The sequence below is a fragment of the Physcomitrium patens genome, chromosome 2, assembly GCF_059467195.1.
Source record: "Physcomitrium patens ecotype Gransden chromosome 2, ASM5946719v1, whole genome shotgun sequence".
Taxonomy (NCBI): Eukaryota; Viridiplantae; Streptophyta; class Bryopsida; order Funariales; family Funariaceae; genus Physcomitrium; species Physcomitrium patens.
In genome coordinates this window covers 1,800,033-1,815,644 of record NC_143411.1, presented here as the reverse complement: position 1 = coordinate 1,815,644, position 15,612 = coordinate 1,800,033, and positions in this window count along the sequence as shown.

The window sequence follows — 15,612 nt, the reverse complement described above, 5'->3', positions numbered from 1 at the left end:
TCTAAGTTAGAAAAGTTGTAGTTTACATATTGCAAGAAGCTAAAGATTGCACATGATGCATTTGAAGGATTGACATCATTGAATATGTTAGTTATGAGTGGATGTCAGCAATTAAAAGTGGTACCAAAAAGCTTTGAGTACCTTACAGGTCTTCAAGAATTATATTTCAAAGATTGCATCAACTTGAAGAAACTAGATGCAACATGTGCTAGTATGAAGGATTTGAGAATGTTATCATTTTTTGGATGTGAGAATTTCGAAGAGATGCCATTGGATTTGAAGAATCATTCTAAATTAAAAAATTTGTGGTTTATAAATTGCAAGAAGCTAAAGATTGCACCTGATGTATTTGAAAGATTGATATCATTGAATATATTAATTATGAGGAAATGTGAGTGATTAGAAGTGGTTCCAGAAAGCTTTGAGTACCTCACATGTCCTCAACAATTATATTTCACAGATTGCATCAACTTGAAGAAACTTGATGCAATATATGCTAGTATGAAGGATTTGAGAATATTATCATTTTTAGAATGTGAGAATTTAGAAAAGATGCTATTGGATTTGAAGAATCATTCTAAATTAAAAAAGTTATGGTTTACAAATTACAAGAAGCTAAAGATTGCTCATGATGTATTTGAAAGATTGATATCATTGAATATATTAAATATGAGTAGATGTGAGTGATTAGAAGTGGTTCCAAAAAGCTTTGAGTATCTCACATGTCCTCAAGAATTATATTTCACAGATTGCATCAACTTGAAGAAACTAAATGTAATATATGCTAGTATGAAGCATTTGAAAATGTTATCATTTTCAGGATGTGAGAATTTAGAAGAGATGCTATTGGATTTGAAGAATCTCTCTAAATTAGAAAATTTGTGGTTTATAAATTACAAGAAGCTAAAGATTGCACATGATATATTTGAAAGATTGATATCATTGAATATATTAAATATGAGTGGATGTGAGTGATTAGAAGTGGTTCCACAAAGCTTTGAGTACCTTACATGTCCTCAAGAGTTATATTTCATAGATTGCATCAACTTGAAGAAACTAGATGTAATATATGCCAGTATGAGGGATTTGAGAATGTTATCATTTTTAGGATGTGAGAATTTAGAAGAGATGCCATTCGGATTGAAGAACCTTTCTTAATTAGAAAAATTGTTGTTGAAAAATTGCAAGAAGCTAAAGATTGCACATGATATATTTGAAAGATTGATATCATTGAATATATTAATTATGAGTCAATGTGAGTGATTAGAAGTGGTTCCACAAAGCTTTGAGTACCTTACATGTCTTCAAGAATTATATTTTACAGATTGCATCAAATTGAAGAAATTAGATCCAAGATGTCTTAATATGAAGGATTTGAGAATGTTATCATTTTTGGAATGTGTGAATTTAGAAGAGTTGCCATTGGAATTGAAGAATCTTTCTAAATTAAAAAAGTTGTAGTTTATAAATTGCAAGAAGCTAAAGATTGCACATGATGTATTTGAAAGATTGATATCATTGAATATATTAATTATGAATAGATGTGAGCAATTAGAAGTGGTTCCAAAAAGCTTTGGGTTCCTAACATGTCCTGAAGAGTTATGTTTCACAGATTGCATCAAATTTAAAAAATTAGATGCAACATGTGCCAATATGAAGGATTTGAGAATGTTATCATTTTTGGGATGTGAGAATTTAGAAGAGATACTATTGGAATTGAAGATTCTTTCTAAATTAGAAAAGTTGTACTTTACAAATTGGAAGAAGCTAAAGATTATACATGATGTATTTAAAAGATTGATATCATTGAATATATTAATGATGAGTGGATGAGAGTGATTAGAAGTGGTTCCTAAAAGCTTTCAGTACCTTACATGTCCTCAAGAGTTATATTTCACAGATTGCGTCAACTTGAAGAAACTAGATGCAATATATGCTAGTATGAAGGATTTGAAAATGTTATTATTTTTAAGATGTGAGAATTTAGAAGAGATGCCATTAGGTTTAAAGAATCTCTCTAAATTAGAAAAGTTATGGTTAACAAATTGCAAGAAGTTAAAGATTACATATGATGTATTTGAAAGATTGATATCATTGAGTATATTAATTATGAGTGGATGTAAGTGATTAGAAGTGGTTCCAAAAAGCTTTGAGTACCTCACATGACCTCAAGAATTATATTTCACAGATTGCATCAACTTGAAGAAACTAGATGTAATATATGCTAGTATGAAGGATTTAAAAATATTATCTTTTTCAAGATGTGAGAATTTAGAAGAGATGCCATTGGGATTGAAGAATCTTTCTAAGTTAGAAAAGTTATCGTTTACAAATTGCAAGAAGCTAAACATTGCACAAGATGTATTTGAAAGTTTGATATCATTGAATATATTAATTATGAGTAGATGTGAGTGATTAGAAGTGGTTCCAAAAAGCTTTGAGTACCTCACATGTCCTCAAGAATTATATTTCACAGATTGCATCAACTTGAAGAAACTAGATGCAATATATGCTAGTATGATGGATTTGAGAATGTTATCATTTGCAGGATGTGAGAATTTAAAAGAGATGCCATTGAATTTGAAGAATCTCTCTAATATAGAAAAGTTGTGGTTTACAAATTGCAAGAAGGTAAAGATTGTACATGATGTATTTGAAAGATTGATATCATTGAATATATTAATTATGAATAGATGTGAGTGATTAGAAGTGGTTCCAAAAAGCTTTGAGTACCTCACATGTCCTCAAGAATTATATTTCAGAGATTGCATCAACTTGAAGAAACTTGATGCAATATATGTTAGTATGAAGGATTTGAGAATGTTATTATTTTTAGGATGTGAGAATTTAGAAGAGATGCCATTGGAATTGAAGAATCTTTCTAAGTTAGAAAAGTTCTTGTTTACAAATTGTAAGAAGCTAAACATTGTACATGATGTATTTGAAAGATTGATATCATTGAATATATTAAATATGAGTAGATGTGAGTGATTAGAAGTGGTTCCAAAAAGCTTTGAGTACCTCACATGTTCTCAAGAATTATATTTCACAGATTGCATCAACTTGAAGAAACTAAATGTAATATATGCTAGTATGAAGGATTTGAGAATGTTATTAATTTTAAGATGTGAGAATTTAGAAGAGATGCCATTAGGTTTGAAGAATCTCTCTAATATAGAAAAGTTGTGGTTTACAAATTATAAGAAGCTAAAGATTACACATGATGTATTTGAAAGATTGATATCATTGAATATATTATTTATGAGTGGATGAGAGTGATTAGAATTGGTTCGAAAAAGCTTTGAGTACCTTACATGTCCTCAAGAATTATATTTCAGAGATTGCATCAACTTGAAGAAACTAGATGCAATATATGCTAGTATGAAGGATTTGAGGATGTTATTATTTTTAGGATGTGAGAATTTAGAAGGAATGGTATTGGGAATGAAGAATCTCTTTAAGTTAGAAATGTTGTGGTTTACAAATTGCAAAAAGCTTAAGATTGAATATGATGTATTTGAAGGATTCACATCAATGAATATGTTTGTTATGAGTAGAAGTGAGCAATTAGAAGTGGTACCAAAAAGCTTTGAGCATCTTATATGTCTTCAAGAAATATATTTCACACATTGCCTTAACTTCAAGAAACTAGATGCAACATATGCTAGTTTGAAGGATTTGAGAATGTTATCATTTTCAAGATGTCAGAATTTAGAAGAGATGACATAAGGATTGTAGAATCTCTCTAAATTAGAAAAGTTGTGGTGTACAATATGTATGTCACGGACACAGAAATCAGACTTAAGATCTAACAAGAAGTTCAAGAAGAACTGGCAAGAACTAGATTAATGAGATGAATACAAGAACAACACAAGAGAGGTGAGCTAGAGCTCCAAGAGATGTGTTGTCAAGACTGAAGAACTCTTCATCCTCGATTCCAATATATACTCCTATTTAGGAAGCTTCTCAAGCAACTTCTACCAACTAGGAAGCTTCTAGAAGGTTCCAAAGACTTGCTTCTAGAAGATTCTAGAACTTATCTCTAGAAGGTTCTAAGGACTATGCCCCTAACATCTTCTACCAACTAAGAAGCTTCTAGAAGATTCTAGAGACTTGTTTCTAGAAGGTTTTAGAAGCTTATCTCTAGAAGGTTCTAGAAACTTATCTCTAGAAGGTTCTAAGGACTATGTCTCCTAACATCACCCCCTCTTTTAGCTTTGAGGTCTTTGAGAAGTAATGTTGTTGTCAATCAATACCAACGCAAAAAAATGAAGATCTGTCACATAACGTCTGCCATGAACTCCAACTGTTGTTCACGAGGTAAGTGGTTCATCGACCCTTGAAGCCAATGGTAGTGGCCTACTCCTTCAACATTTCTGACTAAGCATGAACTTCCGTGTCTTCATTGTGAAATTATCCTACAAATATGCCTTCTGGCTGACCATCGTAAGCAGGGTCGGACTCAAATACAATCACCAGTGATCGATTACTTGGTATCCTCCATCGTCGTTGTGATACAGGTGGTTCTTCATCTCGGGGTCGCCTTCGTAAGTTAATTGGTTGAGATAATCTGAGTGGCATAGTATCTATCTCTTGGCTATCCATATTAGAAGACTAAACTATGTCTACTGAAAAAATTCTATTTTATCTTGGAGAAAATAACTACATCAACTACGAATTTTGGTGGTGCTCTCCCCCTTTCTTATATTCTTGGGTGAGCAAGCTTCAGAAAGAAGCTATCATCGAATCAGCTTAGTTTTATGAGGATGTTGTTGATGAAACTCTTGTATCTTTTGCAGCGCATTGGCGAGATTTTCAGCTGGCTCCCACGTTCGCTCATTAATGTCGTAGCCGCACCAATGAATAAGATACTCTAACTTGCCCTACCTTCGCCGTGAATCCAGTACCTTTTCAACCTCGTATTCCTCATACTTCTCGATTTCAATACTTGGTGGCGGACATTGCACTCTTCGAGGAAAAGACGACTCTCGATAAGGCTCCAACAGAGAAACATGAAAGACTGGATGTACCTTCATAGAAGCCGGTAATTCCAGACGGTACGCCACTGGATTGATTTGCTTCTGGATGATAAATGGTCCCAATCTTCGATAGTCCAACTTATCACATGGTCGCTTGGTCTTGATATTTCATCGAAGAAGCCATGCTTTATCTCCAATTTTGAAAGTAGGTACTTGATTCCGAAATCTATCTGCAGACGCCTTGTAGGATTCTTGAGCGGATTGTAATTGAAGCTTCAACGTATTTTGAAGCTCTGATAGTTGTTTCGTAAATCCTTCAGCTGTTGGATTGTTATTTGTTGATGGACTCAATAAATCAAGCTTCTGATGATACCCATAGTTGGAAAAGAATGGTGTGTATTGAGTTGACGCATGGAGGGTGTTGCTATATACAAACTCAGCTAGCGGCAGATATGTGGTCTAATCGTCTTGTTGATAGTTGATGCTGCATCGTAAGTATTTTTCCAAGACTTGGTTCACCCGTTCCGTTTGGCCTTCAGTTTGAGGATGAAAAGCCGAAGAAAGCTTGATATCCACCTTTAGTATCTCAAAGAGAGATCTCCAAAACTTTGATACGAACTGGGTTCCTCGATCTCATATGATATCATCTAGTAGTCCATGATAACGATACCCATTATTGAGAAAGAGCCTTGCTGTGACTTCACTAGATGATGTCTTCTTGGAAGGGACAAAGTGTGCCATTTTTGTAAGCCGATCTACGATGACAAAGATGCTGTCAAATGAGTTCGATGATGGCAGGTCCATGATGAAGTCCATGGAAATTGAAGACCATAGTCGACGTGGAATCGGCAATGGCTGTAGGAGTCCATAAGGGCGATGCCGAGGATTCTTGAATCTTGAACAGATGTCGCAGGAGAGGACAAAAATCTTTCACATCCTTCCACATTTGGGGCCACCAAAAATCTCAAGAAATAAGCTCCAAGGTCTTGTTGAATCCAAAATGTCCGGCAGTTGGAAAATCGTGGCGAGATTGAAGAATTCGGAGTCGTGCTGGTCCTTTTGGGATATATAACCGCTCCTCAAAGTATAAAAGATCTCCCTCCACCTTGAACTTGTCGTCATTGGCACGCTGCTTAATATCAATGGCTACTGAATCTTCAATGATCGCGGCACGTACATGATTCAGGAAGTCAGCATCAATTGGCAAAATAGTAGTGCAAAGCTGAAATTGCTCTGGCTTCAACAATGTCATACATTGTTGATCAAACACTATTTCTCCAGCCTTTGGTACAAGATACGATCTCCTCGATAAGGCATCAGATAGTCCTTGCTGCTTTTTATGTCGATAAGTGATAACAAAATCGAACCTAGATAGCAACATACTCCACCGAGCTTGATGTCGATTTAGAACTCGAGCCGACATGAAATACTCCAAATTCTTGTGATCTGTGTATACGGTCACTGGATGTGCAGCTCCTTCAAGAAAGTGATGCCATTCTTGGAAAGAATCCACTATAGCAAGAAGTTCCTCATCCTGGATCTCATAATTGATTTCAGCAGCAGAGAACTTTCAAGAATAGAATGCAACCGGATGGAGCTTCTTGTCTTCTCCCATTTGTGAAAGTACAGCTTCTAAAGCAAAATCCAAAGCATCAGTTTCTAAATAAAAGACCTTTGTAAAGTCTGGATGTACCAAGATTGGAGCCATACTAAATGCGGTCTTCAGGTCTTGAAACGCCTTCTCTACCAGAGGTCCCATTCCACCTTATCCTTGCATGTCAACCGAGTGAGAGGAGCAGCAACTTGAGAGTAATTCTTGATAAAGATTCGATAGAAGTTAGCAAAATCAAGAAAGCATTGTACGTCTCTAACCATCTTCGGAACCTCCCAAGACACGATTGCTTCTACCTTCTTGGGGTCCATCTTCAAGCCTTCCGTAGTCACAACAAACCCCAAAAACTCCATCTCTATTTGGTGAAATAAACACTTCTTCAACTTGGCATATAGTCCTTATTCGCATAGTTTCTCCAAGACCAAACGAACGTGTTTTTCATGCTCTTCCTCTTTTTTGGAGAATATCAAAATATCATCCAAATAGATGTCAACAAAATCGTCAAGGTGCTCTCGAAAAATATCATTCATTATATGTTCAAAGACCACTGGAGCATTGGTAAGACCAAAGGGCATGACATTATACTCAAAATGGCCATACCTTGTACGGAACGCTGTCTTCCACTCATCTCCTTCCTTGATTCGTACGAGGTTGTAAGCTCCCCTTAGATCAATTTTTGTAAAGATCCTTGCACGTCCAAGTTGTTTTAAGAGACCAAAAATCAAAGATAACGGATAACGATTCTTCTTTGTTACCTTGTTGAGGCCTCGATAGTCCACGCACATCCGCAATGAGCCATCTTTCTTCTTCACAAATAAGATGGATGCTCCAGCTGACGATTTTAAATGACGGATGAAGTTCTTGGCTAGATTCACGTCGATGTACTTCTGCAATTCTACCAACTCCGTGTGTGATAGATTGTAGATTAGGCCAAAAGACGGTTGTGCTCCTTCCTGCAAGTCTATGGTGCAATCATATGGTCGGTGTTCCGGTAGCATGTCGGCATTCTTCTTTTAAAACACGTCCTTAAAATCCTTATATTGCTCTGGTATACTTGTTGTCGAGATCTTCTCCCCAGTAGTTGGAGTCGTATAAATGACAAATGGTGTGCCTTCCTTGGACGATCTTATAAACGTTCTTGCTCCAATAAATAAGGATTTCTCGATTCGGGGTTTTCTACTAGGCTTGCTCTTGGGTGGTTTTGTGGGAAAGGTCATCTTCCTCAACTTCCAATCTATGGATGGATTATGCTTTTCCAACCAGTAAAGACCAAGAATAATAGGATTTCATGGGGTTCTAATAATATTAAAAATAATATGACTACTATGGCCCTTAAACGTCATTTCTATAGGTTCTGATTCATGGGTGATACTTAAGAGAATAAAGGTCGTCCATCTATGACCTCAACGTGAATAGGTTTGGATTTTTGTACTAAAGGGATCTTATGATGCTTCGCAAATTCTTCATCTAAAAAACAAGCAGATGCTCCTAAATCTAATAATGCTAAGGTTCTTAGTTTCTGAGGGCCAATAGGCAAAGAGATTGTAAAACAAAGGGCAAGTTGAGCGGAAAGAAAGGAACCTGGTTGTTGTTGCGATATTTCACTGTCCAGCCGCACGGTTCCTATTGTGGCTGGGCATCCTCGTTTTCCTGAATAAATGTGCCCCTAGTCTTGATAATACGTCGATTTTACTTCTTGGGATAGTTTTCAACTTTGTAGCCTTCTTCACCGCAATACAAGCATAGACCTTCCTCCATACGCCGCCTTTTTTCTTCTAGAGTAAGAGATTTGACACGTACCGCATTAATTTGTATGTCTTCTACCTCTGAATGTGAATTCACACTGCTTGTCGACATAGTTGGGATGTGGCGAACCGTATGTTGTCTTGAACGTTGGTCTTAGGGACGTTGGAATACGCGGATATCACACTTCACAGCTTGGCTAATAGCTTCGTTGAGCCTTTGCAGATCAGGAAGAGTTAACAGCAAATCCTTCACATCGTATCTTAAACCCCAATAGAATTGACTCATCAATGCTTCTTCATCCCAATTGATGTCGCATGCTAATTGCCTGAAGTCCGATGCATAGATTGATGTAGAACTCAGCCCTTGTCGTAGTGACTGGATCTTTATTGTAGCCCACCGAACCTTATCATATTCACCAAATGCTTCTACAAACGCCTCCAAAAAGGTTTCAAAGTTGTTTAGTATGGACGATCGTTTCTCAAACAAAGGAACAAACCATGATAGAGCTTGTCCTGTAAGTAAGGTTCCAACAAGCCCAATACGTGACTCCTTCGTTGGATAGCGTTCGGACTGTAAAACCGTTGTCAACCTGATTTTGTTGACAAATCCTCGAAACTTGGAACGCGTACCATCGAACTTGTCTGGAAGGCTAACTTGGGGCTCCTTATGTTGTAGAACCAGCGGTGCTTGTCGAACCTGAGGCAAAGTTGCTTCTTCAAGTGCAGAAGTTTGAGGCTGGTGCAACCTAGATTGTGCCATCTCAGATGTTCCATCATTATAAAGCCTTGCCACGACTCCTTCAATCTCTGCAGTTCTTTGTAATAACATAGCGAGGGCATTCATGATAGCATCCAACTTGAACTCTGAACTTTCCATCATACTAATGTCTTGGCCCCCGGCCATTCTAAGAGAATGACAGAAATGACTCTACAAGAAGACAATATTGGATTAGAGGAGGGTACTTCGCAACCTCTAAAATGCCTTAAGAGCTTCAAAAAAAGGAGTAATCTACTCTCTCCAAGAAGAATAAGACTCCAATATTGTAATAAAAGAAGTATCAGTTTAGAGGAGGGTAATCCGCAACTTCTAAAATGCTAGTACACTTGAAAGCAGAGGGGTAATCCACACTCTAACAAAGAAGAAACTAGCTCTGATATCTGAGGCGAGTGAAGTCTCGACAAACTGTCATGGACACAGAAATACAGACTTGAGATCTAATAAAAAGTTCAAGAAGAACTGGCAAGAACTAGATTAATCAGATGAATACATGAAGAATACAAGAGAAGTGAACTAGAGCTCCAAGAGATGTGTTGTCGAGACTGAAGAACTCTTCAGCCTCAATTCCAATATATACTCCTATTTAGGAAGCTTCTCAAGTAACTTCTACCAACTATGAAGCTTCTAGAAGGTTCCAAAGACATGCTTCTAGAAGGTTCTAGAAACTTATCTCTAGAAGGTTCTAAGGACTATGTCCCTAACATCTTCTACCAACTAAAAAGCTTCTAGAAGATTCCAGAGACTTGCTTTTAGAAGGTTATAGAAGCTTGTCTCTAGAAGGTTCTAAGGACTATATCCCTAACAATGTAAGAAGCTAAAGATTGCACATGATGTATTTGAAGGATTGACATCATTGAATATATTAATTATGAGTGGATGTGAGCGATTAGAAGTGGTTCCAAAAAGCTTTGAGTACCTTACATGTTTTCAACAATTAGATTTCACAGATTGCATCAATTTGAAGAAACTAGATGCAACATGTGTTAGTATGAAGGATTTGAGAATGTTATCATTTTCAAGATATGAGAATTTAGAAGAGATGCGATTGGAATTGAAGAATCTTTTTAAGTTAGAAAAGTTATGGTTTACAAATTGCAAGAAGCTAAAGATTGCACATGATGCATTTGAAGGATTGACATCATTGAATTATTTGAATATGGAGGAATGTGAGTAATTAGAAGTGGTTCCAAAAAGCTTTGAGCACCTTACATGTCTTCAAGAATTATATTTCAAGGATTGCATCAACTTGAAGAAACTAGATGCAACATGTGCTAATATGAAGGATTTGAGAATGTTATCATTTTCAGGATGTGAGAATTTAGAAGAGATGCCATTGGGATTGAAGAATCTCTCTAAGTTAGAAGAGTTGTGGTTTACAAATTGCAAGAAGCTAAAGATTGCACATGATGCATTTGAAGGATTGACATCATTGAATTACTTGTATATGGAGGAATGTGAGTAATTAGAAGTGGTTCCAAAAAGCTTTGAGCACCTTACATATCTTCAAGAATTATATTTCAAAGATTGTTTCAACTTGAAGAAACTAGATACAACAAGTGATGATATGAAGTGTTTGAAAATATTTAGGTTTTATGGTTGTGTGAATTTAGAAGAGATGCTCTTCGAATTAAAAAATCTCTTTAAGCAAAAAGAATTGTTTGAAGATATTAAGAAGCTAAAGATTACAATTGATGCAATCTAAACATTTTCATTATTGAATGTCTTTGATATGAGTGGATATAAGGAACTATAGGTGGTGTCAAGAATCTTTGAGCCCCTTAGATGCTTTCAAGAATTACATCAATTTAAAGAAATTAGATGGAGCATTTGATGGCATGATGGTGTGAAAAATTGAATGGTGTTTTGAATGTGAGGTTTTTGAAGAGATGCCCTTAGAATTGATTAAGCTTTCTTAGATAAAAAGTTGTCATTGATAATTGCAAGATGGTGAAGATTGCACAATATGTATAAGATACATTGCCATGATTAGTTTATTTGAACAATAGTATTTATTAACATTTGGAAGTAGTAACAAGATACTTTGATTACCTTAAATTTATTCAAATTATTTTTTAAAAAAAATTATTATATTAAAAAATAATTATGTAATATTTAATATCATGTTGGAGTTGAATTTATTGAGACATAATCATTATATTAAGGACTTTTCTATTATTATTAAAATATATCAAATACATATTAAGACTTTTCTATGTATTTTAAATAATTACAAAGAAATTAGTATGAATTATTATTGTTGTTAAATAAAAAATAGTAGTTGTTTATAATAAATAATGTATATTATGGCAACTTTAGTATTAAAGTTTGAGCAATTGTGTTTTTTAAGATGAAATTATTTATATTTTAAAATGTTCCAAATGTATGGTTGAATATAGAGTATTTTACAAAAACACTATAAAATATGAAAATAAAAAATAAAAAATAAAATAATATATTTTTTTATTTAAATAATAACTAGTACTTAATATTTTTAAGAAATAAAAATTAATACTCAAAGGTAAAACAAAAGTGAAACTACTTAAAACCATACAAATTTGAAGAAGTTAAAGAGTTAAAATAGATTCACTTGCTAAATGATTTATGAACCAAGATTTATTGATTTGTCTGAGTCAATGAATTGACTCACTTATGTATTTAGCAAAATGAATACACTTACTGTGCTTAAAATCACAAGGTCTTGTGAGTTAGTGTAGGAGTCTTTAGATAAGTAGAAAAAATAGAATGGAGTTGTGGAATTGTAATTTCTTGTAGAATTTCTAAAAAGTAATTTCCAAAAAGAATATTTGATAGGATGAAATAACAATAAAATAAATTAAAAGATTATTTTTATATATATATATATATAGAAACAATGTAGGAAATTAATCATGGACAAAGGCGAAGTCAAAAGAAACAAGGTAGAGTAAAATAGGAAAATAAAAATGAAAATAAACTGTTCTGTCTCACACTCCAAGTGGTACTGGGTTTCTTTTTTCTTTTTCTTTCTTACTTCCTGTGTTAATCCTTCCCAATTTCACCTACTGTTTTCTCGGAGGTCTGTCCCCCGAGCTTCCTACGTGCGGTTGACGCTCCCAGGTAGGGGTCGATCGGGGTGATAGTTTTTCTCTCCCTTTTTTGTATTCAAGTTCTGAGCTCTGATTTGCGCGGAGCTCTTCTCCCGTTTATTTTTTCGTTGTTGTGTGCGGGGTTGTTGCTGCGGTGTTGCAAGGTCTTCTTGGTTGTTACAGTGTGCGGTGGTCGCCGGTGGTGTTCACAATGGTGTTGTCCAGCGGCAAAGCCACTTCGATCGACTCGTAACGGGTGTGGAGTGTTGGTGGCTGCGTGCGGTTGCGGAGCGGCTGGGTTTGGAGGGGCGTTAAAGTTTCCATTTTTTCTTCCGAGTTGTGTTGGTGGTCCGGCACCGGACTAGTGCTACGTTTGTTTTTTGGTCGTGCTCCGTGGCAAGCAGCGGTGTAGTCACCCTGTTTGTGTTAGGAGCAAGGAGCGGAGGTTAGTCTGTCCGTCTATCGTGTTAGGGTCATGCAACGTGAAATGCGGCGTGGCTAAGGCTGTGCGGCGATTAATGCTGGAATCGGGTTATTTTCCTATTGGTTAGTCAATCTCTGGCGGTACAGGTTGTTGCGACGGGGTCCAGCGCCTAGATCTCTGCTGGGTTGTTATTCAAGGTTGGCCGTTTCGTAGGCGGCGCGGCCTTGGTGGTGGTTCTTGTTTTTTATTTTTTTATTTTTTTATTTTTAATATTATTATTTATTTGACTTGCAAATTGGCGGAGCAGTCCTTGACGGTCCAGAGCTCCGTTTTTGTGTGGTTGTTGCGGTCGGGGTTGCTGGGTGTTCCCGTCGATGTTCTTTTTCGGAGCGGTGCTAGAGCAGGTCCCGGTGGTTCCGACAACGTGTGGCAAGAGTCAGGGCATGCTCCGTTGCCCTGCTAGACTGATTGTCATCGACTTAAGATCTTGATATTTTGTCGTCCCGGTTGTCAAGCTGATTGCAGTGGCATTGGTGCTAGTTGCTGGACTCAAACAATATCAAATTCTGTTCTGAGCTATTATAGGAGCTTCTATTGTCGTTGTCTTCTCGAGGTGGTTGAAGGCCTGGTTTAGTTGAGGCGATTGATTGTCTGTTGGAACGGTGGATTGCGGCTAGAGCTCACCTTGCAAGTATTTGTTTTTGTTTTTGTTTTGTTTTGTTTTCCTTTGTGGCCTCGACTGAGTATTGCTTGCGGAAGCTGCGGCATCATCAACTGCAGTGCGGCATTGTGGGTGTTGTGGACTGCAAAGGACCTGCTGCTGTGGCGTACTGTTGAGGACATCAACCTTCTTTGATTGCTGTGACTTGCGGTTGGAATGGCTCTAAATTGATCTGGGAGGGTTCCACTCTTTACATTCATTTCTTCCCTGCTGGTGGCTACGCAGGGAACCAAGAAACTGAAGCTGATGTCCGCTCCTCTCACTAACCTGGGAGCGCAAGACTGAGTGATCCTGGTGTCCGGCATTGTGCTAATTGTCGAACTGGATCTTGGGTTGTGGATTTGCTATAGCCGAGTTGCAACGACCGAAGTGCATCCTTCTAACTTTTGCAACTGTCTTTGGATTCATTGTCCAGTTGAGGACCATTTCGTTCCTCAAATAATTGCGGCTTTGTTTCTTGCTGAATCAGCTCTGTACTTTAACAATCCAAGACTCCACTAACCGTTTGCGTGGCATGGAACTAAATCTTCAATTGTTACTTCCAATGTATTGAAGTTAAAGAGTCTTTTACAGACAAACAGCAATCTCGTTAGGCAAAGTGGACTTGAATTTGTTTCAGTTATAGTGCTCATAATTAGGAGCTCAAGAAAGAATGGTGGCTGTTCAAAAAATTAAAAATAAAAAGAAAAGAGAGATTATGATTAGTTAACAAATTGGTATTAGGAGTTGGTTTAATGCAAAGTGGTGTTGCCAAAGCTGCGTAAAGTGGTTGTTGCAAATCCAAAGGTCGTCAAAATTGGGTATTGAGCTGGTCCAAGAGCTTTCTGGAGGAACCTTAAGAGGGATCAAGAATTGACACGCTTGCATAACTTGAGGGTGATTCCTTGACAAGGAAGTGGCGCATGTTCTGGTAGACTTTGCCTACTGGTCAATGTCTTGGCTGTGACGGTGGCAAGCATAAAGGGGGGCGTTGTCAAATGATGAGCAAGCCCACATTCTCGCAGTAGGACTGCATCAACTACTCTAGGGATTCAATTTCGTGACCTGGTGTCGCTGCTGTTCGGCGGTTGCTACCTTTGCATCAAAGGCGTTGTCGACATTTTCTTCCGCGTGGTGAAGTTCCACATGATGAATTGTTACGTTGGATGAATTTAGACGGATGATGTTAGGTTTAGGTGGAAGAATGTAGAGTTTGAAGGAAATCAATCTGGATGAATATTTTAATCATGGATGAATTATTGTGGATGGATTCTCATTTTAGTGAATAGATGAATTTAAATAAAAAAATATATCATCTTTTAATTCAATAACCTCAACAAAATATCCAATAATTTGTTTGAAAAACCTTCTGATAATATGTAAGACTTCTTTTTCACAAAAAATCAATATAATGATATCATACATGATTATTTCTGGATTGATGCAGCATCTGCTTTATTTAAATTATTTATTGTATTTGATTTTAGATTAGTATTGCACTTATTTTAATATGTATTTTGTTAGTTTGTCATTTTATGGCAACATATATTATTAGGTCATAATTTCAAACAGTTAAACATGAATACTAAACAACTTGAAAAAATTCTAATATATTTATTATGCAAGCCTCAAAGTCATATAGAATTATTAACATGCTACACAAAATAGCCTTGTAAAATTATCAAATAATTTATAATAAATTTTTAAAGATCTATTTATTTAAGAATATGTATCAAATAAAAATTATGTATAATCTATCAATTTCTGCTAATATATATATATATATATATATATATATATATAATTTTTATTCTAATATCTCATTAATTATTATACCAACAATATCTTTTATTCATTATTTATTTTGAAATTATAATAATATTAGAAAATTAATACTATTTTTAACATTATTTTTTACTGTCTTTTTTTGCTCTCTTTAATTGAGATGCTAAATTTTGAATTATAGAATTATAAAAATGGTATAATTTAGTGTTTAATTCAATTATACTTAACTTTTTACCAAGTGTATTGTAATAATAACACTACTACAATATAATTTAATATCACCATTTTGCAAGAGATTTTATATATCCTTATTATTGAATACTATCTTAGAGATAATCAAAATTGTTAGTTTGAAATTCTTAGTAATAAGTCTCTATAATTAGAAGTAAGATAGATAGAAAGTCTAGAATTTATTAATAAATAATACTATATATAATATTTTTTTACAAAATAGATATATTTTTAAAAAAAATCTTGACTAGTGTTTTAATGATTTTGATTAAAAACAACCTAATCATCTTAAA